The 26,742-nt window shown below is 32.4% G+C and overlaps 1 protein-coding gene across 1 annotated transcript in view; it reads right to left on the reverse strand.

The window, feature by feature from the left end:
• The window catches only part of ec (ubiquitin specific peptidase echinus), a 161,365-nt gene that overhangs the window by 125,193 nt on the left and 9,430 nt on the right, over positions 1-26,742 (reverse strand). The window contains exon 2 of the mRNA XM_036376360.2: positions 16,678-16,730. The gene's annotated coding sequence lies outside the window, so the exon portion shown is untranslated. The remainder of the gene's footprint in view (positions 1-16,677; positions 16,731-26,742) is intronic.

Here is a 26,742-nt window from a genome sequence, read left to right on the forward strand (position 1 = left end):
TTAAACACAAAAGCCATTCCATGCATGTCCATTCATGACAACTCTACTGTATATCAAGGATTTAGCGCTGTCAAAATAGTTGTGGAGCAAAAAATAGACATTTTTTTAAAAAAATTTATATCAAAAAATATGAATTTTCCATTAAAATGATATGCAGTTTTCAGCCTGCTTGGTATACTGAACTATGTCGAACTTGAATTTAGTGTTTTATCTACCAACTGCAGGGGCTAGAAACCCTAGTCTGTCATTTTTATACCCTGAACAGAGTATATTAAGTTAAGATCAGCGTGACGAGTTGAGTCGATGAAGCTATGTCCGTTTGTCTGTCAGTATATATATGAACTCGTCCCTCACTTTTTGAGATATCGATCTGAAATTTTGCACACGTCCTTTTCTCACCAAGAAACTGCTCATTTGTCGGAACGGCCGATATCGGACCACTATAGCATATAGCTGCCATACAAACTGAACAATCGGAATCAAATGCTTGTGTGGGAAACTTTTTTATTTGACGAAACCTTCACGAATTCGGCGTGAGTTATTTCCTAAGCCAACAATGGGTTAGCATTTATATAAATGAGTCCTTTGCGAGATGCTGTCTTCATGCTCATACATACCTAGTTCTCCTAAAAGTATACCAGTGCAATAAAGTAGCATACATCTAGGCATTATCTTCAGTTATGACAATAACAGACCGGCAGCTAATATTTTTGTAAAATTGCACACTTATTTCAAATTTACTAAAGTAAGTAAAAGAAAACAACAACATTCGACAGAATATTATTGTTGGAAATATTTCCTTCTATATTAAATTTGTCTAAACTCCGCTCTAATTTTTTAATAGAGTAAACAACATTTCTCTAAAACGTCTCTAATTTGGAAGCCATTAAACAACAAGCAACATTTTATAACGAAACGTGACATAATTTAAGTTAATGCAACTAAAAGGCGCATTATGTAAATAAAAGAAAAGCAAAGTTAAGAGCTATGTAAAAGAGCGACGCAAAACTTAAACAGCATAATGAGACATACCTATTATCTATAATATTATATATATGTACACCAATATAAACATTCTTTGTATAAACATTTGTAGGTTGCTTTGTAAATTGATTACGCTTATAATTGGAAACCTTAATTAGAAAATATCTTGGCTAATGATAAACATGACAGAGCGACATGAATCTGAAATAGATGGTTTGGCGTGAGTCTTAAAAGCCGAGCGTTCTGTTACCAAGCTTTTAAGCTCCAGAAATAATAAAAAACATTGAAAAATAAATGGAAAAATGTAAATTAACAACAATCTCGGATTTAAAAACCGATCATTAGACTGCACTAACCACTACTAGATAACTTTAAAAAATTCCATATATTTCCCTCCAGTTAGGTATTTGTATTGCTGCGCGAAGGCGAGGTAGGCCATTAATCATAACAAAGTGTCCGTTGAAAGTTTTCGAAAAATTCTGTAATCTGAAGACGCACCCACTGTGTTTGCAGAAATCGAAGAAGTGAAGAATGTACATATGTATGTTCATATGCTGATGTTTGTTTATTTCTCTTATTTTTTAAATCACACCTCTCAAATGCCGCGTTCCGCCAGAGGCATTGCATGACTTCATTTGTTTGTATGTATGTTTTAAAGCACATCGCAGTTATCATAAATTGTAAATTATTTGTTGTTTCTATAGAAAAATGCCAAAGCTGTTTTTGCTTGTTTATAGCATCTTTTAATGAGAAATGCCATATTATGTAAACAACCTCTTCTTTTAATAAACTATGTCACACTTTTTGTTTGTGCTGAGTTTTCAAATCAAGCAAATACAAATGATCTAGTTTTGAATAAAGTCATTAATCGCATTTTCTCTGGATCACTGCCAAAACTAATTTGCGAAATCTCGAAATTTCGGGACTCACATTTTTTTAAATTCCTTAAAGTTTTAACAGTGTTAACGCTGATCAGACGTCAAAGGTAAGCTGAAGCTTTTCTATTCGAGGATAAACAAAGCAACATAAAGGTATTTTAATACAACAGCATCGCTGGTAATTTTAGGTTGGAGAAAATTCAGTTCAAATTTATTGTTAACATATTTGTATTCAACGACCTTTGGCGAGGTCAACGAACCTTTTCTATAAATTTAGCCAGCACAGCGGCTCCCTGCTTTGTTTACAATCTTTGTTTAATCAATCAATGTTTAATCCAATCGATGTTTAAACACAAAATATTAAAAAACGAAAATTTCGGGTCTGTGATTTCGGGATACCTCAACGGAACAATTTTTTTGAGGTTGATCAGATACTCTAAGTATGAAAGTAGTGTTGAACTTAGTATTTTTAAAAAGTGAAGTTCCGAATTTTCGTATTCGGTATTATGATGACGGGATTTTTATATTTTTAATTTTTATTTTAGATTTTTAATAGGATTTTCATAAACTTAAATCTTAATAATAATAAAATAAATTATTTTCTATTTCTAGCATCAATTTATACCAAAAATCATTTCAAAAACGAATTCTTCCATATCATGTTAAAACCTTCAGGCCATAAACGTCATCGATACATACCGATAAAAAAAGTAAATCCCAAAACACAGCGCATAAGAATAAAAAGATTTGGCTTGAGGCCGCTTACAGCAACAACTGCGAGATTTCATAAAATTCCAATAGAGAAAGTTACTAAGCAAAACCTGCTGACAAACATTTAGCGCACACACATACTGATATTTATGTATATAAATGTGCATAATTAAATTCGATATGCTTAATTTATGATAAATATGGAAATGGATATTTAAAAATATAAGCGTCAATTTGGTCGAGAGTTGAGAAAATTGAAAAAAAGTAAAAAAAGAAAGATAGTTAAATGAAAAATAAAGTGAGATTATGCTGAAAATATAACTAATATATGTACATATATTTAAATATGTGTAGAGAAAATCTTATACTGTATGTATTTAGTATTTTAAAATCAAAGTGAAGACTGAGAAGATTTGTTAAGCTTTCTCGGATCCTCTTGCTGTAAAATCACATGATCAACTACTTCTAATTTAATTGTTTGCTTGAAGCACTTAAAATATATTTTTACTCTCGCTACAGTACCGTTGAAACAGCATATTCTGGACATCTCTTACTAGATGGATTTATGGATGTGATAGTGAAGATTTCATTAAGATTCATACAATAACAAGAGCAATAAATAAATTCAAGAAAGATTAATATTAACGGGTTATGCGTACTGTTGTAGTCTCTAACACTCTAATGCTTCCCTCTTACGAAAAATTATTCTCAAGAGCATCCAGTTTCCCAGGCATTAGTCTACGGATCGGTTCCACCCTCTCATATTATAACGAACAAAATTACTGGTTGGTGGAAAAGAGAAGGCCGCTCTGTCCAAAGTATAGACTTATTAAAAATAGTGTTTGCAGCGTATTCCGAAATTAAAAAATAGAACATTTTGGAAATATTACTACAAGTATTGTAACTTGAGCTTTCCTCTTGTCATCCAAAGACAAGATCTACTGAAAGAGAATGTGCCGAAATGCTTAAATCTATTATTAGCATGGCCTGTCGTGGCGCACAGCGTCCGAGGTGTATTTTATGTATCGTCAAATGTAATCCTTGAATTTTATGAAGTCTTCCTATGCGTTCACTTATTGACCATAAACAATAGCGATATTTCAAGATTTTCTTCGACATTCATAGTAGAACCCTGTGACCGTTTTGTTCGACTGAATCTCAGAAAACCGTGACCATCATCGCCATCCGGCATTTAGTTCAGCCTTGTCAGCCACTGTTTCGAGTGTTCCTTGATCTCTGTACCGTGATCCATGTTTGGTTTCATCGGGGTCACGAACGACGACCCTTTCGGCTTGAACTTCAACAATTTTAGCGCTCAAATTTGTATAACTTTATGCGTGAGTAAGTTGGCAGGTAAGGAATGAAGTATCCACTTACCATCCACCTGCAGCTAGGAGGCATCACTAAAAACAAGTTGCGCTGTCTACTCGTTGCTCTAGTTACATAAATGCAAAATCAACCTGCTCCTGCATTGCCTACAAATTTAATGCCGCTAACATTTGGCAAGCCTTACCTAAAATGAAACGGTTCTTTGCAGCGACTTTACGGCTATATTATGACATGAACAAGCTGCGAACCTGTTGCTCTGTCAGCGCAAAAAGCACACGCACCTGTCTCGAGGCAACCAGCGATATTTTCCACAAAATGCGCTAGTTAACCTTTTTAAAAGAGTCGCGTATAATTTTTATAGCCGCGCAGTGCGTATACCGCTTTTTGGCACGAAATTTGCATTCGATTTGCGTTTGGCCAACGAAAAGCCTCAACTTGTTGCCAAAGTTGCAGTATGCACGACTAATTGCTTAATGTGGCACCGCTTGGCTTAGAAAGCAGCATGTACCTGCAACTGGTCTTCAGAAGCTATTTACGAGTGCGTCGAGTCCGGTCCGGTTGATGGCTCGCCATGTTAACTGCTGCGCCGATGCGTTGTGCGTGTAAATATCGAAATTGTTACCATTTCTGACAATTTATAAAGAATTTTAATGAAACACGCACACACGAAAGCAAAAAATCGAAGTAGCCATCTCGTGAAATCGCTGTAACATAGCAAAGCAGGTGCTGCAACTGACTATATTGATGGAAGGTGTAGCGCAGCGTGTGCGTAATTGAAAAATATTGCTTTTATTTGTCAGTGGTACCAGCGAAGTCGCCACATATTCCGGGAAAATTTTGATTGAAAATTTGATTGAATATGATTATGGCCTCCAATGTTTATTAATTTGATTGCAGATAGTATGTGCGCATGCGTATGTACGAGGGAAAGCATGTGAATAATGTTCGACTAGTTAACTAAGCAGTTCAATAACTAATTATTGGTGAAGAGATGAAGGATCACAACAAATTGTTATTGACAAGACGTTAAAGTCAGATTTCCAGATGTGAAAAATCGTCTCAAACAACTACTTTTACGTTCACACGGCAAATACTTGTTAGCTTTACTATAGATCTGTATAAGTTTCAATAATCAATATAATGATTTGCAGCCTCTGCTCTTACCCAATAACTGTTATGCTCATCTGATATCATTTAAATTTTCGAAATGCCTTTAATTTTTATTAGTCACCAAGAAAGATAGATATGATCTCCTATTTAGACTTTTAGTAACTCTGTTCAAGCCTCGGCAAACCGTCTTTAAACTTTTAGGCGGAAAATCCATCTTAACTCGTTGGATCATCGCACATACGTACCAGATGTTTCAGGGGTATAATAAACAAAAACCTCTCAATAAAAAAAATTTCACATTATTTCTTGACCCAGTATTGTTTAAGCAAGCGTCATAGATGGATTTTTGGTTTTGTCGATTCCGTTCCGGTAATTTTTTGGAATGCTTTGAAAGGCTAATTGCCAGAAATATCGATAAAATTATGGAAATCGTTCGACCGTCATGTAGGCAATGTTTCGATTGCACAGATTGTTCGATGTATGTAACGTATCGCTGCTGAATCGATCGCTTCTAAAGTGGATGTTTACTGGTGATGAAAAATGGGTCACTTAAGACAACGTCAAGTGGATTTGGTGGGATTAGCGGGAAATCATCTACTATGAGCCATGGCGATTGCAGAAGAAAACAATCGCCCAGAAGCGGCCAGCTTTGTTCAATAGGAGAGCAAGAAGCTTCGAGAGCTTTATTAGGAGATCACTATGCATTAGGGTGGAGCGAAAAAAATAATTTTTTTGCATAGCCTGAGGAGAGAAAATTTTATTTAACATCTAGAGGCGGCCCACTAACTTTTAAAGTAAATTTCGAGTTAAAATTTTTTTTGAATTTTTTTTTTAAAATTACCGAATTTGACGGTTTTTGACTTAAAATTTATTTAACACTTAAGGAAAGCATGTTATCGACTTTCTTTCAGAACTCCAATAATGACCACAAAAAAATTTTTTAAGTTGATAACCTAGCATTACTACCTGTTCTTGTCTAAGGCTAATGATTTTTCTGGAGTCGATTTCTCTTTACTAAATCTTATATTGCCTCTTCTAAAGAGAGTCGTCAAAGGAAAAAGGTTATATTTATTGCCAAAAATCCAAGATTTTATCAAAAAAGAACTTTTCAGATTTGAACAATTTGTATTTGGTCTATATATTTACTTCTATCTAAAAACCACGTGACAAAAAGCTTTTAAACTTTCAGTCTTTCGAAAGAGAATAAAGAAATGTGATTACCCATCACGGAAAAATAAAATCTTAAGCTACAATGTAACAACTTAAGCCATAAATTATGCTTAATCCAAATGTCTAACCCATTTTGATAACTCAAAATCATTTTCCGTCTTAGTTGCCGAACAAAAGCTTTAGAAGTAAAATATTTTAATCAATATTCAACAACAGACGCACAAAACGCACAGAACGTAAGGTGCGTCTAGAAGCCAGCGAACACTTGACGCCAAGAACGTGACACAGTCGGCAAAGCAACAGCCGAAAAGTGGAGACAAACAACTGTTTTTCCTCAATTTCTGTTCGGCGACTTCACAAACAATGACACAATATTTTCGCTTGTTGCCAAGAATCTTTTGTAGGCACAAGTGTTCTATAGGCTTAGCTTATTTTTAATTCTTTTTATTACGAAATTAGCATATTGATATGCAGGCGCACATAATGACTGCGTGCTCCACATACTCAATTATTTACAAATACACAAACACTTGTGAACAATACTTTGTTTATATGTAAATTGTATTATTTTTATTTTATTGTTGGTAACTACATACAATTTGGCGCATACAATTGCTTCTCCTACACATTTAATTAATACATATACATATATTTATATAATAATATATACATAATAAATCGATTGTATGTATTGCTTTGCTTTTATATAAATTAAGCAGCCTGCACGTGCCGGCCAACTTGTGGGTGGCTCTGCCGATCTTTATTAAAATCACATACTGAAGAGTTCAAGCCACGAGCTGGTCTCTTAGATCATTGACAGGCTACCCAATAGATTCCACTGAAATATCCAAATGCTTTTGAAATTTTAATTGACTCAGCTGTAGTGTGCTTTTTTATGGAATGGTTTTCGCTTGAATCTATTAAAACTTTGGTTGATGACGAGTTAGCAAGAAGGCACGTAGAATAGATAGTGTTAGACTGATATCATCTAAACTGACTGATCCAGAAGTTAGGTGGTTGCATAATATGTGTGTACTATCTTAAAGATAAGCTTTTTTATATATCGCTTAGAATGTTTTAACGATCTTCAAATATAAAATGTACGATCAAAACTGTGCCCTGGGTATTAGTATCACTTTCGATCTGATTAGTCAGCTATTTTTTCAATTATTTTAGAAGTTGAGCTTGGAGAAAAGGGGTGTATATCCACTATATAGATTATTTACTTATTTGATACCTCCAGAAATTGAGATAACCCCTGCAGAAATGAACAATTTACATACAGTACAAAATATTTTTTAAGATAGAAAAACTCACTGTCGTTCGATTTGTGTACTCTAATCTTGTAGAAATAATCTCAATTTAACAATTCGAGCCCAAGCGCACTGAAAAGACAATTCTTTGTTACCATGCCTGTGAAAGACTAAACTTTGAAGTTAAATCAAAAGTGGGTATCATTAAACCAACACAGACCCCTTAAATTAAGTTCTAAAGTCCAATAAAAATCACTCTAAGCAACCAGTGATATTTTAGAGTAAAGAGTTCAAAAGTATACTCCTTTTGCGCTCGACAAATATGCATCATCTTATTTCAAGTTTGTTGCAAAAATTTTGATGAAGTATTCTGCAGTATGAACTTTATGATAACTAAAATGAAATTTTGAGTTTACTCTAGCTTTAAAATCAGCTTCTGAGTTTTGGTCGACTCTCCAGCTATGAAAGTATTGGATGTGCTAACAACTGGATAACTAATTTATTTAGATAGTTAAATAGTTTAGGAAAAGATTCAGACTGAGACTATATGACTCTTTTGATTCAGGCTAGGCTTAGAAAAAACAAAATTTTTATTATTTTCAATTCCCTTTCTTCTCGATTAATAGTTTTATAGCATTGCGCCTAAATGTAGGTATTTTATGATGACCAATTGTTTTATAGTAAAATGTCGACTTAAATATTTTTGTATGCTTGTACTGTGCAAGTCAATGAGCTTTTAAAGTACTTGTAATTTCAGTAAATTTATGGTTAAAAATTTCCGACAAATTAAATTAAATGGATTTCAAAAATATAGATAAATGTCTCAACTAAAAGTTTATATTCACTTCTGTTCTGTCGGCAATTAGTTTCGGAGATATGAGCGTATTTCTAAGAAATTTCCCATTTTTCTCAAAATGCTGTTTTCAAAATCGAAGAGGAAAATTTCTCCGAAATAGCTGGACCAATCGACCTAAAATTTTCAAACGACCTTCTTAGATATATTTGTCAAATAATGATCGAAGGAATAAGGTTTTCCAAAATAATATTGATTTTTTAAGCCACTCTGAAATGTAGTTTTTTTCACAAAAAAAGTTGTTTTAAGAAATATTTTTACTAGTCCTTCTACCATTACCTGCATTCATCTATTGTGACAATAACTTTTTTGGGTTTTTGGATTTGATATAATTTTAAGCAGATAAAATCTTCCTCACCGCCAGACACCTTTTATCGGAGATCTTCCTGGAGATCAGCTAGCGCAAGGGAATCACAATTCTTTCAAAATGAAGCACTCATTAAGTATTAAGTAAGGATAAACTACATTGAGTTCTATAAATGTATCATCATCCTTCTGTAAATGATACATCATTAAATGATGTATATCTGTATATTTATATATAAATATTGTATATATTATATAAAAATATAAGTATATATAATATTATATATAAATATTGTAATTCATTGGCAAAGACTTTATTTTATTGAATTTTCTAACTGCTTGTATCAAAATCATTTTGCATGTGCCGAGTGTGCAAGGTCAAAATTTTTTTTCTTGAATTCATTAAATAAATTAGCTAAAAATTCCAAGTAATCATGTAACAATTACGAAATAAATATTTGCAACAAACAATAAACGTCGCATAATTTACACAGCAATAATTTTTCAAAGGCCAAGAACAGTGCAAATCAAAGCTATTTGAGTTATTTCATTTTTTGCACAATTTTACAATGGACATATGTGAATATGTATGTATATAGTTGTGAGTGATGTTTTACACCTGCATTAGTAGCGCAAATTGCATTTTAGAAACAAAGCTACGTCAGTATCACACGTGTTCCACTGCTGTGAACTAATAAGATTAGCTAATGAACGTCAGCAAGTGCTTTGTTTTCGTGGAATTGCATTACTTGAAACAAAAAATAAAAATAATCAAATACATTAAGCTGTATCATGGCATGTAATCGAAATTTTGAGCACCTGCACGCGGCCACTGGCTAAGCAACATGTTGCCCCAAGCAAATGAAGAACAAAAGTCACAAGCAACAACAGACAAATCTACTATTTCATGCAGTACAGCGCGCTATTCCACGACACATGCATGCATTCGTACATTTCTAATGACGGTGATGGCCAAATTAATACCACCGCAACAAAATATTGCTCGCAACATGTTGCCACACTGACCACACTGCATGTTTATATGCATACCAGTGATAAATATCACAATAGAGTGTGTGTATATTTATTGCAAACTCATGCTCTTACCCAATGCCGATTATGATGTTGCTGTTTGTGTTTGTATATATGTATATACAAATACAACATTGCTGTGATTAGCGTGGACGCCGTTAGCGTCAATGCAACAAATAATGCTGCACTTCTATTGGAGCGACGCGCAATTACCTTGGAATGCTGATGAAGCATTTAATCAAAGCAGAGTAACCGCGTGTTCTCATAAGCGTTGATTGAATACATACATGCATACACATACATAACTATACTTACTATATACTCTAACTAATTACACACACACATATGTATGACCGCTAGTATTAAGTGACTAACAAAGCTGCAATGCTGCTATTTTACACACTGTGACCACTACAATTACAGAAACACACACAAATGTTTATAACAACAACAACTATTGAATAAGTAATAGCACAGTTATGTGTTCTCGTATTTGGTGCTTCCTGCCGCAGTTTGCGGTGCAGCCAAAGCCAATACCAAAGTAAGCGGCGGACTGTTCAATCGTTTACAAAAAATAACGAAAACTCAGTCAACCGTGTCAGTGGCTTACAACGCATACAATGTCGCTCGTATTTTTATACTCTCGCAACCTGTTGCTACAGAGTATAACAGTTTTGTTCACCTAACGGTTGTTTGTATCACCTAAAACTAATCGAGTTAAATATAGGGTTATATATATATAAATGATCAGGATGAAGAGACGAGTTGAAATCCGGGTGACTGTCTGTCCGTCCGTCCGTCTGTCCGTCCGTCCGTGCAAGCTCTAACTTGAGTAAAAATTGAGATATCTTTATGAAACTTGGTAGACATATTTCATGATACCGTGAGACGGTTGGTATTGCAGATGGGCGTAATCGGACCACTGCCACGCCCACAAAACGCCATTAATCAAAAACAAATAACTTGCCATAACTAAGCTCCGCAATAAGATACAAGACTGTTATTTGGTACACAGGATCACATTAGGGAGGGGCATCTGCAGTTAAAAATTTTTTTTAAAAAGTGGGCGTGGTCTCGCCTCTAATAGGTTTAATGTGCATATCTCCTAAACCGCTAATGCTATAATAACAAAATTCACCAGAAGCAAATGTTTTTAGCACTTCTATTGACGGTGTGAAAATAGTTGAAATCGGGTGGCAACTCCGCCCACTCCCCATATAACGGTACTGTTAAAAACTACTAAAAGCGCGATAAATCAATCACTAAACACGCCAAAGATATTAAATTTTATCTCTGGGATGGTATGAGATGACTTTATAGGAACCGCGTTGAAAATTAAGCAGTGGGCGTGGCACCGCCCACTTTTAGGTGAAAACCCATATCTTGGGATCTGCTTAACCGATTTCAACCAAATTCGGTACATTACGTTCTTTTCATATTTCTATGTCATAGTGCGAAAATGGGCTATAATGGGAAATCGGACTACAACCACGCCTACTTCCCATATAACACCATTTTCAATTCCATCTGATTCTTTCACTTTCCACTATGCAAATCAGGTAACAATGATTATATCGGGGTAAAACTTTGCGTGAATAATGCAATTAAAGTATGCCACTTTGCGGCCAAAAATTGTCTAAATCGAACCGAAACTGTTCAAACCCCTAAGTACTAAATATGTGGACCCCAGTGCCTATAGTTGACCTTCTACCGAAAATATCAGCCAATCCACAAAGAAATCTCAAACGAGTATACCATTTGACTTTGCGAGAGTATAAAATGTTCGATTACATCCGAACTTAGCCCTTCCTTACTTGTTTCTTTTCGTATTGTTTTTGAGTTGTCTTTTTTATTGTTTTCTTCTAGCACAGTAATTAACATAACGAATTATTTTTTATTCTCCGCTCTAGCGCCAACTTGTGGGCTCCACCTCCACACGCGTACAATTTAACGCTTTAACGGTGCATGCACATAAATTGTGTAGGTATGTGTGAAGCTCATGTATACGCTTGTATGTATGTATGTATGTACACCTATATAATTAATAAAATGCCAGCAAAGCACTTAGTCACTACTAACGTTTAGTTATAGTTGAACTACATTTCAACACTTGATTTTGCTTAGTTTAGTACACTTAAAAAAAACTCTAGAAAACCAAAATAAATATCTTGAGGAAATTAGTATATTTTCGAAAAAAGTTACAAAATAGTGTTGAAAAAACGTTGAATCCTCTAAATATCTTTGCTGTTCTAAAAAAAAATTGAAAGGGCACATCTAGTGTAAAATTTAAAAAAATCGATTTTCCCCATATATCGATAAGTCATAGCTTTAAAAACATCAAACAAAAATTTTAAATCTATATTTCAAATAGTTTTTGAGTTACAGCCTTCTACAATGTAGCCACTCAGTTTTATCAGCTACATCAGTTTATCTTTAAATGCTTTTTTCTCGCAGCAACAATTTTTATACCCAGAACAGTGTACAATATACGAGTATTAAGTTTGTGACATAGTTGGAGATAAATAAAATATATATGTTAATGATCAACATGACGAGCTGAGTCGATTTAGCCATGTCCATCTGTATGTGTATACGTGCAAAAGTCCCTGTGTTTTAGAGATATCGATCTGAAATTTTGCACACCTCCTTTTCTCCCCAAGAAGCTGTTCAGTTTTCGGAACCGTATTAAAAATATTATAGTTCCGGTGCAACTAAAGTGAACGGTTTTTCTTTTTTTTTTTAACGCCGGCATGTTGAAAATGTTTGATTTTTTTCAACCATAGGTTGAAGGTACAAGCAATATCTTCTAGAAGAAATTTTTTTGATGTTTCATCCACGGAACGGTCTGGAATCGCTGCAGCAATGGAGGACCTTTTTCAGCTAACAATACATGTGACATTTTTGATATCACTGAATCAGTTTATAGAACTATTTCTGTCAATGGTAACTGGATCGTTATAACCATATTATATTTATTTCTAAGGTTCTATAATTGAAAAATCATTAAAATTAGAAGTCGTCATATTTCGAAACGCTTGGTTATAAATTTTCGGTAGAAATATAAGAAAAAGAGAAAAGTTAATATTCAAAAAATACTTTAAACTACCTCTAGTTTTCATTTGTCGATTATTAGTTCAGATTTGAAAATCACCACTTAAAGAAAAACTAAACAGTTCTGCTATGAAAAGACAGATCTCAAAGTATTATTGTTCTACTTGTACAATTATTAAAAGAGAGAAAAATTTACTACCAGCAATATTTTTAGTTAAAAAGAAACTATATTCTTATAATATTATATACACACAAATCTTGTATATCGACAATAGAAATCCTCAATTTAACGATTTCAGTAAAAACTATCCAAAACTATAAATTCATGTTTAAAAATCAGTTTTGTTACCACTTTAACTTTCAATTTCTCATTATGTACATAAGTCGATTCAATTAACGAAGTGTTAACGATGTGCCGTCTATGCATGCTTCAATAACATTTTCAACACCTTGAAAAATGTAACAGCAATAATTTCATGCTGGTATCGCTAAGTACACATGTGTGTAATACTGCTAATGTAGAATTTGTATGGGAAATTTTTTATTACCTGAAACATGAAACATCAAATGAAAACGAGAGACGAGTTTCGTCTACAAATGGGTGCGCAGTTTCAATATGGAAGTGCATGTGGTCTAAATATAAATAAACACTCAAATATACATACTTACATAAATACATTTGTGCAAATAATGAAAATGCTTAACATCATCAACTAAAATGCAACCTGAGCATCACCAGCAGCTGCACAAAAGCAAGTATTACTTTCCTATCAAGCTAAAACTACTTACTCCACCCTTCTAAGTTAACGTCTTGAGCGACTTATTTTATTAGGGTTTTCTAAACTGCACAACTTAAGGTTTTCGATTTGACTTTAAGCCACATAAGTTTATACATATATGTATAATATATAATGCTATGATTAAAAAAATAACTCTGTAGAATTGTTTAAATTTAATCGAATAAAATAAGTTCATAAGTTTTCTGGAATAACGAAATAAAGCGCAAAATATTTTTACGGAACATGTAAAATATATCGATCTCGAATATTGTTCAAGAATGGATTATGGAGATTTATGAACTCTTTTTCTCTGAGTGCGGAATATACTACTTATTTCTTTACCCTTTTAGGAGCTTTCTCCAAACTTTTCATGTTAACACTGTCAGCGATGGTGATGCAGAAGTCTAGATGCAAAGGCTATCACTTTTTTATCATTATCATACTATACCCATTTTTTTCTCCAGAAAAGTGACGATATTGATGTTAGTTCAGCTTGAAGCCCCTTCTCTAATATCTTATCAAATAAATTGTATTTGTTCGCAACGATTTCAGTGACAGGATGAATGAAAAAATCGAATCTTAGAAGCAACGAGGCCAACATAACTACATAACTTGACCCTAACTATAGACACTTCATTCTGACTGACCTATAACTACATATTACGTAAACAATAAAAAAAATGTTGATTGTAATTGTTGAACCATTTTTTATGTTGTATACGTATGATGAAAACAGCCACCTAGTCAAGGTTTAAAAACACTTACTAGGTGAACTAGGAAATGTAGTCTAAATACTATTTCAAATTACTCTATTTCCTAACCAATAATTCATTATCTTCGAGAAAATAAAACCTACATAGATACAGTATTGATCTGAACTTGTCAACAATAAGTTTATTGTGTTTGGATTGAAATTGTGGGCACGAGATGTTAAATTCTCGAATGAAAAGTTATTGAATCTTTTTCACATCGCAACACTTTAGCCCACACATAATGGAATGAACCCACCGGCTCACATAAAATTGTCGTTATTGCATATAAATGCAGATTTTACAATTATTCTGTCAGAAAAATGAGTATATATGGTTTACTTGTAAAGAAATGTAGGAAGTATCAACAGCAGAGCGTGGGTAGATGTCTACAATGTAATTTTAGTGTGCATAATAAAAAAAAATTTTTTTTTGGAGTTGTGTTTAATGAATTTATCAAGAGTTTATGAAATTTTTCTGGTCAGAGCGAGCCTTTTAAAAATAAAATTGCCGAGCTTTTGACGGAGCTCCCTCAAAACCAACTACCCCTGACAAAAAATTAGTAAATGTACGATATACGAAAAGTGGATACAGTATTAAAGCAACGGATAAAAATACTGTGAAATAAATAAAAATAAAGTCAAGATAACAATTTTTTTCATATATTGAGTAAAAAATGTCTTTGTCTCTGCCGCTAAATTTTTAAATCAACAAGAAACCTCACTCAATAATCAAAACAATCGTGTACAGTCAACTATGTAAATATTTATGCATTTGATGAAAGTGAAACTGTTGTTGAATTGTTGCACTTGTCTAGTGCTAGCAACAACAAAACTCACAAAACAATAACCCAGCTACCCAGAAATAATTTCCTCTGCTCAGACGCAGACAATTTTTCAATTTCATTGTGACCATAAACAATCAATTGTCATTGTTCGGCAACGGGACATCGTTGACACACTGAAGCATCATTGACAGTGGCGTCAAGCAGTCAATGGTGGCATAGCGTAAACATAACTAAAAAGAAATATCGAAAAAATGCAAGAAAAAGTGAAACATTAACAGGTAGTTAACACAACAACATTGTACAATGCTGTACAATCAACTGAGGAGAGGCTCACAGCTGCATAAACTAATATTGATTTAAAAGTCTGAAGCCTGAGAAGAAGGTTGAGAATGTGCAAGAAAGCGTATTAAAAACCACTACAGATACCTAAACTCAGGGTTTCACGTAACGGTTACACTCTTTTGAAATCCATAGCTTATAAATGGAAGATTTATCACAAACTATCGATTGACAATATCATGACTAAGAATCTAATTAAGAATGAATCTAAATAAGCTTCGTGCATTTTTCCATAACAGAAAAGCTATTCAAAAAATGTCTACTAAATTGTATATGTTACTAGTATATTGGTATTATATCAATATAGAATGATCAATTTTAAATTTAATTAACAATTACAAGTAAATAGCAAAAGTAGTCGAAAAAATTTGAAAGATAGCTATACAAGTGAATCAGATTGGATAAGAATTGACTTTCACATATAATTTTAACTTGTTTTTTCAGTCCATAAAATTCTTTATAATCTTAAATCAACCAACTAATTATTCTACTCGTGAAATCAGTTAACTGAACCTATAACGGCAAAATTTTAGGTTTCATTTAGCATCACCATCCCATTTGCGCATTTATGGACCGTTTTCACTCAATCTTAAAACACATATTGATAAAAATAAAGTTCCCGCTAGGTGGTATTGAAGCTCTTTATTTTCTAGTTGTATGTACATACAGAGACAGACGGACATGGCTAAATCCACTCAGCTCGTCACTCTGATATTTTATAAATATATGTATATACTTTATAGGGTCTTCGACTTTTGGGTACTGCAACATCGTGGCAAACTTAATATACCTTGTTCAGGATATAAATAGTGGGTATCTGGCAAAGATATCTTTCAAACCCCCGAATCGAAAACAAACAAAGATTTGCTTTTAAACTTATTGTAAAGAAATTTGTTCAATATTCTTGAGGATACCATTTTATACATATGACGAATTTTAAGACAAGACACTTACTACCTAACCCCATCATTCAAGTCGACCCGACCATTTTATTAAGAGGCTTGTAATTTTCAAGTCGATAGAAAGAAGGTAACGTCAATTATTAGATATAAGAAATCTGTTCTTCTTGCTTATACATATATTTCGTGTTGTTGTGCCCAAAAACCATCAAGTTTGTTGGTATGAGACGTGAAAATATTTCTAATACATAAGTTTTTGTTAGCATTTTCGAGACTAATACAAAAATATTAGTATATATGGTAGCATTTTTAACATATTCAAAACTGCTTCCTATAATTAGGGCGAAGCAAATTTTCGAAAAGAGCCAACCATAATATCATTTTTACATTCAGCTTTCGTGAAAGCCATAAAAGTATGCTGTAAAATAATTTTAGTCTTAAGCTCACCTTTTGAGATGACTCGCTAACTAAGCAACTCGATGAAAATTGAAAGCCAACACCTGTAAAGAAAAATAATATATGATTTAAATTAATATTTCAAAACAAATATTTGTTTTATAAAAGCTTTTAACACATTGACAAGAAATGACTAATGGCATTATAATGAGATATATTACTACAAAAAAATGTTATAATAAAAATGTACACAAATGATGGGTTGAGTGTTGCCAGATAATTTATCCAAAAAGAGTGTAAAAACAGAAAATAAAATTAAAGCAAAAATAATAAAAATAAAAACCAAAATTCAAACTTAAACACAATAGAAATAAGAAATTAAATCTAAAAATTTTTTAAAAATTATTATATTTGCATAAAAGGCAGAGTTAAGCTTTATTAGGTCTTTAAAAAACAACAATAAAACAGCTAGCCAAACCAAAATCACAGCTTAAACACATGCGTTAATTTATGAGCTTCCTAAATGTTTTAATAAAACTATACACGCACCAAAAATATGCGTTGATTACTACAAAAACTAACAACAACAATGTGTAAGAGTGTCAATCGGCGTTGAAAAAGACGCGTAGGCGTGCTTATGTAGATGAGGCAAAGAAACACATAAAAGAGATATATGTATGAACAAGCGCTTAAAAACCACAAAATGTGCACAAAAAATTTTATAATTATATATGTAAAGGCATATATATATGTATATGGTGTATAAGTATGTGCTTTATAATCCCACAAAATATGCAAATAACATAACAGCGCTCAGACCCGTTTTTTTTTTCAGTTTTGTCAGTTTTGTTGAAGTCTATCAAGTGAAATAGAAGCTAAACGAGCAACGAGGGTGTTGGAAATGCGCCAAAAGCAACCACAAAACGCTGTTTCAATGAACCTTTGTGGCTACAAAAACAACAATAATTCATAGGCACTTGTTATAACACGAAGTCACAAAAAATAGAGACAACGCTTGCTATTTTAAGATTAATTTTTATCCACGTGCTGAACATATTTGAATTTGCATAGTAAATTTGAGTAATTTAAGTCTCTCAAACTCGGTTTTCCTAATGCTTGGTTTTAGGTTTTATGCCGACATTTAGTATTGACCATAAATTAAGATTTTAATTGGCGTTTAAGTAAAATTAAGGCAGAAAATTAAATTTGAGACTGCTCTTGAGTCAACACATAAAATACAAAAACAATTTTTGTTGAAAAAAAATATTATAAAAAAAATTTTCTGCGAAAAATATTAAACAAAAAATTCACAAAAAAATGTTTAACCAAATTAGAGGTTATGTAGCTCGAAGCAGTCTTCTTTTTACATTCCAACTAAGCAGAAAAAACTCCAACATGTAATCGCTGTAATTGGCACCAAATTGAAAATCCATTTAAAACTTGTAATTATATTTTTTCAACTAACTCCAAGTGGCGGAAGACCTTAAATGATCCAATTGTGGGGAAGCAATTTAAGCTGGTGAACAAATGAAGCTTAGGGCATTTTTTTTACTCGCGGCTTTCTCAGACATGCTTAAAAGCTAACAAATACACATACTTGTAATAAATATTACATATGTATATACACGCATTAAAGATTTTTTCATGTTTCATCATTTTTTCTCATTTGCTTAACCATAATTCGTAGCCGCACTCAAAGACAGGTGCGTGTATCTGACTCGGCAATGTTATACTTTCAATATCACGCAAAGCTGTTCTTGATCTCAGCAAAAAATAAAATAAGCCAAACAAAAAAATTTAATACCAAAGCGATTTTAAAATTGATACCCCAGCGCAGGCCACAAATATGTTATGACAGGCATAACAAGCGAAATGAACGGTGAATGGTATGGCGTGTGTCTCAAGTTCGTTGCTTTTTTTAACAGATAAAAATCGAACATATGCGTATACACGATCATAATAGATGTGTATTAGATTGTAGCAGAAAAACAGGTCACCGTAATCTCTGCAATATAAATTAATGCAAAATAAATCTAAAAAATATTTTTTCTGATCACCATCGGATCATTATTATCTTAAAATATACACGTGCCTCTTTTCTTCGGAAAAATATTTTTTAATTGGAAAGAGTTAAAGGAAATTCTATATATAATATGTTATATATGATAATCTTACAAATGCTTGGAGCACAAAAATACTCTCTCGCGAGTTTTTAGTCGAGTTCATGCTGCTTTGAGATTAAGCTATGCTCATATCAAGTTTCGTGTTAGAGCGCCAAAAGCGCCATTATGAGTAATTATAACGGTTATTGCATGATTCTAGTTGAATATTTAAATAATTATCTTGTGAGAACTTCGAAGACTCATAAAGTTTAAGTCAAACTCGTTGTGCTTGGGATCTCGATAAGACTGTAAGCTTTGAGGAGCTAACTGTTTGGTTCAAACTTTACTAGAAATTATTGTGACTTAATCTACTAAAAGTGTAATGAGAACAAAAGATATACTTGTATGTAGATAGATAGATATTCTTTGATTAATAAAGCTGAGAACTTAAGCACTTTTGTTGATTACAAAGCACAAAAGAATAAATATATGAAATAACTCATAAATTAACGCTTTGGAAAGGTTTAAAAATCATTAAAATGATTAGAGTCCATCTTACTTATTCTAAGGATATGAGGCCTTCGTAAAGCACTTTACGCCATCTATACCCAAGATTATCAAGTTGTAATAGGCCGAAGATATATTCTAGAATGATCTTAACGAATCTACTTCATATCTCATTAATATATGGAAGAACCTTTTGGAATTATCATAAAGTATACAATTTTTCTGGAAAAGGTTGCTTTCATAACAAAGTTAACTCAAAATTACCGATTTCAAGTTCACACTTGGCGATTAATATTTTCAATTGCTTTCTTTAAGGCGTACACTTAATGTGAAAGTAATGTGTAAAAAATATTATTTTCATATTTTAAAAGGTTATACCTTAAGCAATAACATACTAAAATTTTAAATGAATGTCTCAATAATTTTTTGAGTTACATCGTTCTTTAATGTAACCTCTCAGTTCAACCAGTTCCATCAGCTTATCTTTAAAAGCGCTATCAAATTTCCCTTTGTGTTCTGTACACAGTCCTCCATACAATGACCTACCTAGCATTGATTGATCAAAAATCGAATTTCGGCAGGCCAAAATTTTGGGTAAAATTCAATCATATTTTCTAGTGAGAATTTTTTAGATTTCATTCATCATGGAGAAAGTCGGAATGACTGCATCAGTGGAAGACCTTGTTTTAGCGTTTTCGCAGATCACATGTAACTCGAAAAATATATAATTTTTTTCTTTAAAAATTTTACTTTGTTTTCTTAAATCTGTATAAATATGTGATTTAAAAAGTCACAAATTTTAAAAAAAATTGATTAAGTCTTTTTTTTGAGTTTTGAAAAAATCGCCTTTTTTAAGGTATCATCCCTTAAACCAATCTTTCCGGATTTTCAAATAGAAACTGGCGCGGTAAATATATATATATATTATACATTAAATACCCAACTCAAGCGCATGATACAAGTATTAACGAAGATTATTTAATTTAATAACTGTGTTTGAAATCGCATAGATACATGGATTGTTTAAAAATATTATTCACTTAATAAATAAATAATCATTTGCCCACTTGACGAAGAGACTGCCACAACGCCTATATTTTCAATTTACAAAAATACACCCATCCATACACTTATGTACTTACATATATCATATTTAATATTTTAATAAAAAAAGAGTACCTATGCGCTCATATTAGCCAATGGGCATTAAACAATACAAGCAAGTTGGAATCAATTGTAGATAAATGCCTAGGCACATAATTATTACTTTATTTCCGTGGGATAAATTCAAGCAATTTACATAGTTGCATTGTTGCAACTGAAGTGGCTGGGTAAGAAATTCCAATTGCTGCTTTATGTTTTCACTAATGTAAATTTGAATTTGTACAAGTTCGTATTCATGTAATGCTATGCATATGGGCACTTGTAGTGCATTATGGATTATACCATGCATAAGTATGTGCATTATCGTCGCTTTAGAAGGTTAGGGGCATTTATGTTTCTTGTTTCTTTTGTTGCATGCCACTTATCAGACATGATGTTTGCCACCGCCTCATTATTTCAAAGCAACTACAGATTTTATATATAAAAGTGCATGCACATACATACATATTATATATTAATAAATTCATATGGGGGTTTTGAGAAATTTGTTGAAAAATTTATTTCAATTTGTACATGTTCATAACAGTTACATATATATACATATTTTATATAATAATAGTCTATTATTTCATTATTTTTATGATTCGGGCTAAGTTTCTACCTCTTTTTGATGTGCCTATCAGCCTACTATAAGTACAAGGAAGGAAGTTCAGAACAATTAGTTCATTCCCAAACTGCTTATGATTTTTAAGAAAAGATATAAAATAATAATTACACACATATAAACTGATAATTATCAAAGTCATCGCTAGCAGCATATTTTCTTTACAATTATAGGAGTATTTGCGGTTGTGACTCGAACACGGACTAATGCAGTTATATAATATTACTTATGCTATTCTTGAAATAAAACATTTTTACATAGATTGGTACAACCTTTTTTATGTTTGATCTCTATAGGTCAATTAGTGTATTTTTAACAGATTTTTGTGTACAACGAGAAAGGTTTGTCTAGCGACTTTTACATTAGGAAAACAAATTGAACAACGATTTTGCTTGAAATTTTTTGTTCCACATGGAATCACGGCTACGGAATCGTAAAAAATTTTACAAACTTATTTTGGAGGAACCTACTTTATCACGAACGACATTCAATGAAGGCCATGATGACAATAACATTGAAGAAATAAAGTTGAAGAAACAGTGCTTAAAAATCGTCGTTTTGACATCAAAAGAATAGCAGAGGCTCACAACATCTCTTATAGATCGGCTCAACATATTTTGCTCAATGCTAGACTCGTACCAAAAGACCTAAATCTTTTGCAAAAATGACGTCGAGTAGAGTGACAAATATTGAAGTTTCTGCCCGCAATAATCCAATCAGGAACCAGTTAAATCGGATATAACTTAAGTCTCTGGATAAAGCAGCATAAAGTTTCTTCGAGCAAAAATGTAATGATTGCAGTCATTTGAAAATTCTAACTCTATTACTACCTATATCTCTAAGATATACAACTTGGAAGCGATAATATTTACTTTAAACCCATTATAGTTTTAAGATCCGCTCTTGCTTCTACGTCATCGTTCACGCACAAAAAAGCTTCACTGCGATCGCTTGCACGCCATAAAAATTAAGAAAACACATAAGCACACACAAAATGAAGCAGTAAACAGATCGACACGTGCCTAAAATACAGGCCCACGCAGAGAAACAAAAAGGGCAACAAGCAGACAGTAGCCATTGACGCCAGCTAGTGATAGCCTACACTTGCTGCTGAGTAAACAACAATGGAAAACAACAAAAACAAAGAAAATCAAGCTGAAGCTGCAAGTGGCAAGCCATTCAAGGTAGACACAGCGAGGTAGAGGGCAGCAATGGAAAGCCAACAACAAGAAAGTGTGGTGGGTGCGCTGGTATGGATTTGTATGCGTTAGTCAAATGTGTGTGGCAACTAAAAAGCTATAAGAGGTAAATAATTTTCGATTTGGAAACAGCAATTTACAGGTTACGAATATATGTATGTGTGTGTGTGTACCGTAAGCTGAACTGCCCAATAAGGCATATTTGTGCGTCTTCGCAATGTTGCTGGATCTGCACTGGAGTTCAGCTGCTGCGCTGGACCGTTCAACGCTTTTTGTTTATTTATTTCACTTTTTATAGGCTTATGGCTTTATGACTGGCACTTGTTTCTATTTGTATATTTTTTCCGATTTTCTAATAGCTAAAAATAGAGTATTAGAAAATCTGTGTGTATGTACCTACTCTGGTCTCACTTTACACTGAGGCAAACGGCGGCTTTTTGAACTGATGTGCCTAGGGAGTCTTTTTTTCCTTTTGCCTGGAGTATTGAAGTAATAAAACTCTGAAATTACACATCGCACACACACATAAGCGCATATCGCTATTTATAGGCACACACACATAGAGGAATGTGGCTACTTTAAGTAAACAAGTGGCTTGTGTAGCAAATGCATGTTCTATTGGTCAGTCACTGTAGTTCGCTATGTAGTGTATGTAGTGTAAAATATTCAACATGTGTTGCAAGCAAAAACACATGCAGGCCTTTCACTTGCACTAATTTGAAGCGCACATAAAAATTCTTTGCTTTCTATTTGCCCTCGGGAAATTCGTATTTCCCTTTTTCGAGCAACTAAAAGAAAATTTGTAAGAATTTCATGCATAATTGCAGGAATCAACAATTTTTCCAGACAATTTCCACCACCACACTCTTTGTCGCCAGCAACCACTCAGCACTGAAATTCATCAATTACGGGTAGAGGGTGTTATTTTTTATTTTTTGCATTTAGCTGGTAGTCGAATTTCAAGTGGTTTTATATTACACTGGAATTGTAGGAAATAGGGAAACGAAAAAGCTAGGTTTCATTTCTCTAATTTATATAAATATATAATGCCTCATGGCATGGCACGGCATAGCATTCAAAAACAAAAATTATTTTTTTTATAAAACATAATCTTCGCCCTTTATTTGCTTAAGTCTGAAGATGTTTACTACAATACAAAAGCGAAAATTTTCGTACGAAATTACCGCAAAAGAAATTTTTAAATTTATGCAAAAGAGTTTTGAAGAATCTATTTAATTGAGAATATATATAAAAGCGCCTATAAAGATTTTTATCAAAAAAATTTTACTGTAGATTCATAAAAAAAAAATGTTGATCACCTAAAACCAAAATGAACAAGTTGTTGAAACTTTTAAAATCAAATTCAATACGCATTTATGGGGATTTGAAACAACCGCTTAATTTAGTCAACCGACATTTTAATATAGACACGTTACAGTGTAAAACTTGCTCACTGATTGAGTCAAGGCGTTGCCTAAAACGCCTTTATACGAGGCTCGTAATCCTCGTGACTACTGCCAATAAGTAAACTTCTCAGGAAAAATGTAATATAGAGAGTATATAGACCGAGCATTCACATTTTGCATAGATGAATAAAAGAAGCTGCGACTATTGCGTTTAAATTTCAAAACGAAGAACTGCTAGAATTTCCATTTTTCGGCGATGTTGGTGTTTGAAGATCTTGACTAATGGTTGAAAAAACCATGAATATATCTAAAATTCCAAACCAAACCAACCAAACACTAGCTGTCTTCGATTAGCCATTTCTCTGCTCGCTTCTGCTCTCTTGTCAAAAACAATACATGTAAAAGCAACAACAAAGTTATCTAATAGAATTCGTACAAGAGAGTGTGCAGATACCTCATTAAAGTGGTACAGTCGCTATCTACAGTGCTACCAAGTTTTTTTTGCATATTATAGATCAGTTTTACTATTGTGAAAACAACAAAAACATGTTTAAAACGAAAAAAAGGTTTTCTCCACTAAAAAAAAATTATACCACTATTGTTTATGCGTCAGAAGACATATCAGTTTTGCCCCTTTATTGAAGCATTTGGTATAGTTTGTTCAATTCGCTGGAGAGTTACGCTTGGCGAATAGAAGACAACTACTATTTATTCCTCAGATGTTATGGGTATCTTTCCAAAAAGAGTCGGCTCAGAATAAAAGCAATAAACATAGATTTATATGATACTCAGGGTTATGACCAAAGCCACAGCTCCAGAAACCATATAATTAGAGTTTTACATAATTAGATATGTAACAGATGATAAGAAAATCATTATCACAAAAAAGACTAAAAAGCAAGGAGCTATATTCAAGTGTCGTACATGCAACACAAATTAATATCGACATGAAGTTTACTTTCTTTTTTTTTTTAAATTTGTTAAATAAAGTAAGTATATATATCAAGCTAAATTTTCACATACAAATAAGATTTAAAAAAAAACTCAAGAATTGACATTGTCGCAGTTTTAAATGATCAAATCTTAAGCAAACTTCAAAATAATAAACAAAAAACTCAATTAAAGTAAAAATAGTGTACTGTCACGACTTTTGTGGTCAGCAAACTGTTTACCACTCGAGTTTCCGGTGCAAAAACATTGAAACGGAAATGACATATCCAAACAAATGGCAACACCTTCAAGCAACACACAAGAGTCTTCGAAAGCCAAAACAAACATCTACACAAATTAAAATACACACACGAAAGGTATGCACTAAGTAAACAAATGTATTTATTTAAGGTTTGGCACAAGGTGTCCGCAAAAAAAATAAATAAACAAATAAAAATGGGCAAAAAAATCAATCATTAATCGCTGCTGCGTTCAAATTGACCAGCATAATTTATGTGCTGTGAAAATTTGCAAGTACCCACAAATAACGTGATCAAAGTCCAAAAGCAATATTAATATTGTTTACAAATTTAACAAAGTATGTATGTGTGTATATATAGATAATTATATTAAATTTTTTTTTTTGTGTCTCTGACCAGTTTATGTTTACTCAAGCAATATTTTGTTTGTGTTTTTTAAGTGCGTTCACTTATTCAATGGGCATTTCTGACCTAATATTAGCGCCATGGATTATTACGAAATCGTGACTTTTGCGGTTTTATTTTTGCCTATGCGCACAATGCCTCAAATATAAAAGTTTGCATGAAATTTTATACTTATAAACGAGTGTTTGCTCTGGTTGAAGTGCAAATAAAGCGAAATTCTAGGGAAATATAAATATATTAGTTTAAATAATCAGCTAAAGTAAATAAAAATTTGTTTTGGATCGCATACGTGCGATTTCAATAAATATACATAAAGTAAAAATATTAAAAAACTGCTTTTCGATGTTTTATGTGAATTTTTAATTATTAATCGTGTCATTTGTAAAAAAAAGAAATGTTTGAGTCACTGCATAAATTTCTTTAATAGATCGTACTAATATACCATACAAGTTTATAATTTTCATATTAATTTTTATTTTTTTTTCAAACTGAAACTTTTTAAAAGAAATTAATTTTATTTAAGTTTTCAAATCCCAAATTATGACAATACCACATTTAAGTATATCTATATGTAAATATACGATTAATTATTGAGCAAAACACACCTTTAACCCTGCACATACTCTATAACTTTTGGTATACCTGTTTATCACAACCAATCAATCAGCGTTTCTTAATCGATTAGCTTCGTTGTAATGAATACTTTGGAGTTGTAATTATATTTTAGCTCGGGTTTTGCTCTAAATTTGCTTACCGACAAAAATTTTTTGCGCTGAATTTTTCCTTTTTTTTAATTTTTTTTTGATTACTGTTTAAAGTTTAATGCCTTGAGCCCGAAAGCGGAACGACAGAGAGAGAAGCAAAAATAATTACAACTTAGTTTATCGGACACTTCAATCATTAGAAGTAGAGACAAGACAAAGTTATAATTGAGTAAATAAGAAATATCAGATAAGAATATACTTAAGAATATTAAAAGGTAAATAGACTATATTTAAGCGATTTTGAAAATAAATTTTAACGAAGTGTTGTCATAAAATTATATACATTAAATACATAACTACAAAAGACTACAAAAAGTATAGCTGTTTGTCTCAACTATAATTAAAATGGTGCAAAAGAAGAAAGTTAGCTAAATAGGGTTGCCATTTAGCTGAATTTTGAAGTTAGTTATTACAATCTAAACACAAATACAAAATTTATATAATATTAAGTAGGTATTTTTAATATATGGTATACTTGTAACAAATAATCAAATTTCATATAATAATGGGTAAAACGTTTCGTCAAAAGTGTTGCCAACGGCTAAAACCAATTTGAATTCATCGAATTAAAGCAATTAAGAAAATGGTAATTGAGTTGGCTAAAATTCGAAATAATACAAGTATATTCGAGTTGCCAACTTTTTTTCTAGCAAGTATGAAATAATTGTATGATATGATTATATAAAAAACAAAACGATTAAAACTTTTTATTAGAAGATATCAAAACGGAAAAGCATTTTTTTAGTATTTTTCTTAAGTAGAGTAGCCAAATTTT

Source organism: Bactrocera oleae, chromosome 5, assembly GCF_042242935.1.
Source record: "Bactrocera oleae isolate idBacOlea1 chromosome 5, idBacOlea1, whole genome shotgun sequence".
In the NCBI taxonomy this organism is placed as follows: domain Eukaryota; kingdom Metazoa; phylum Arthropoda; class Insecta; order Diptera; family Tephritidae; genus Bactrocera; species Bactrocera oleae.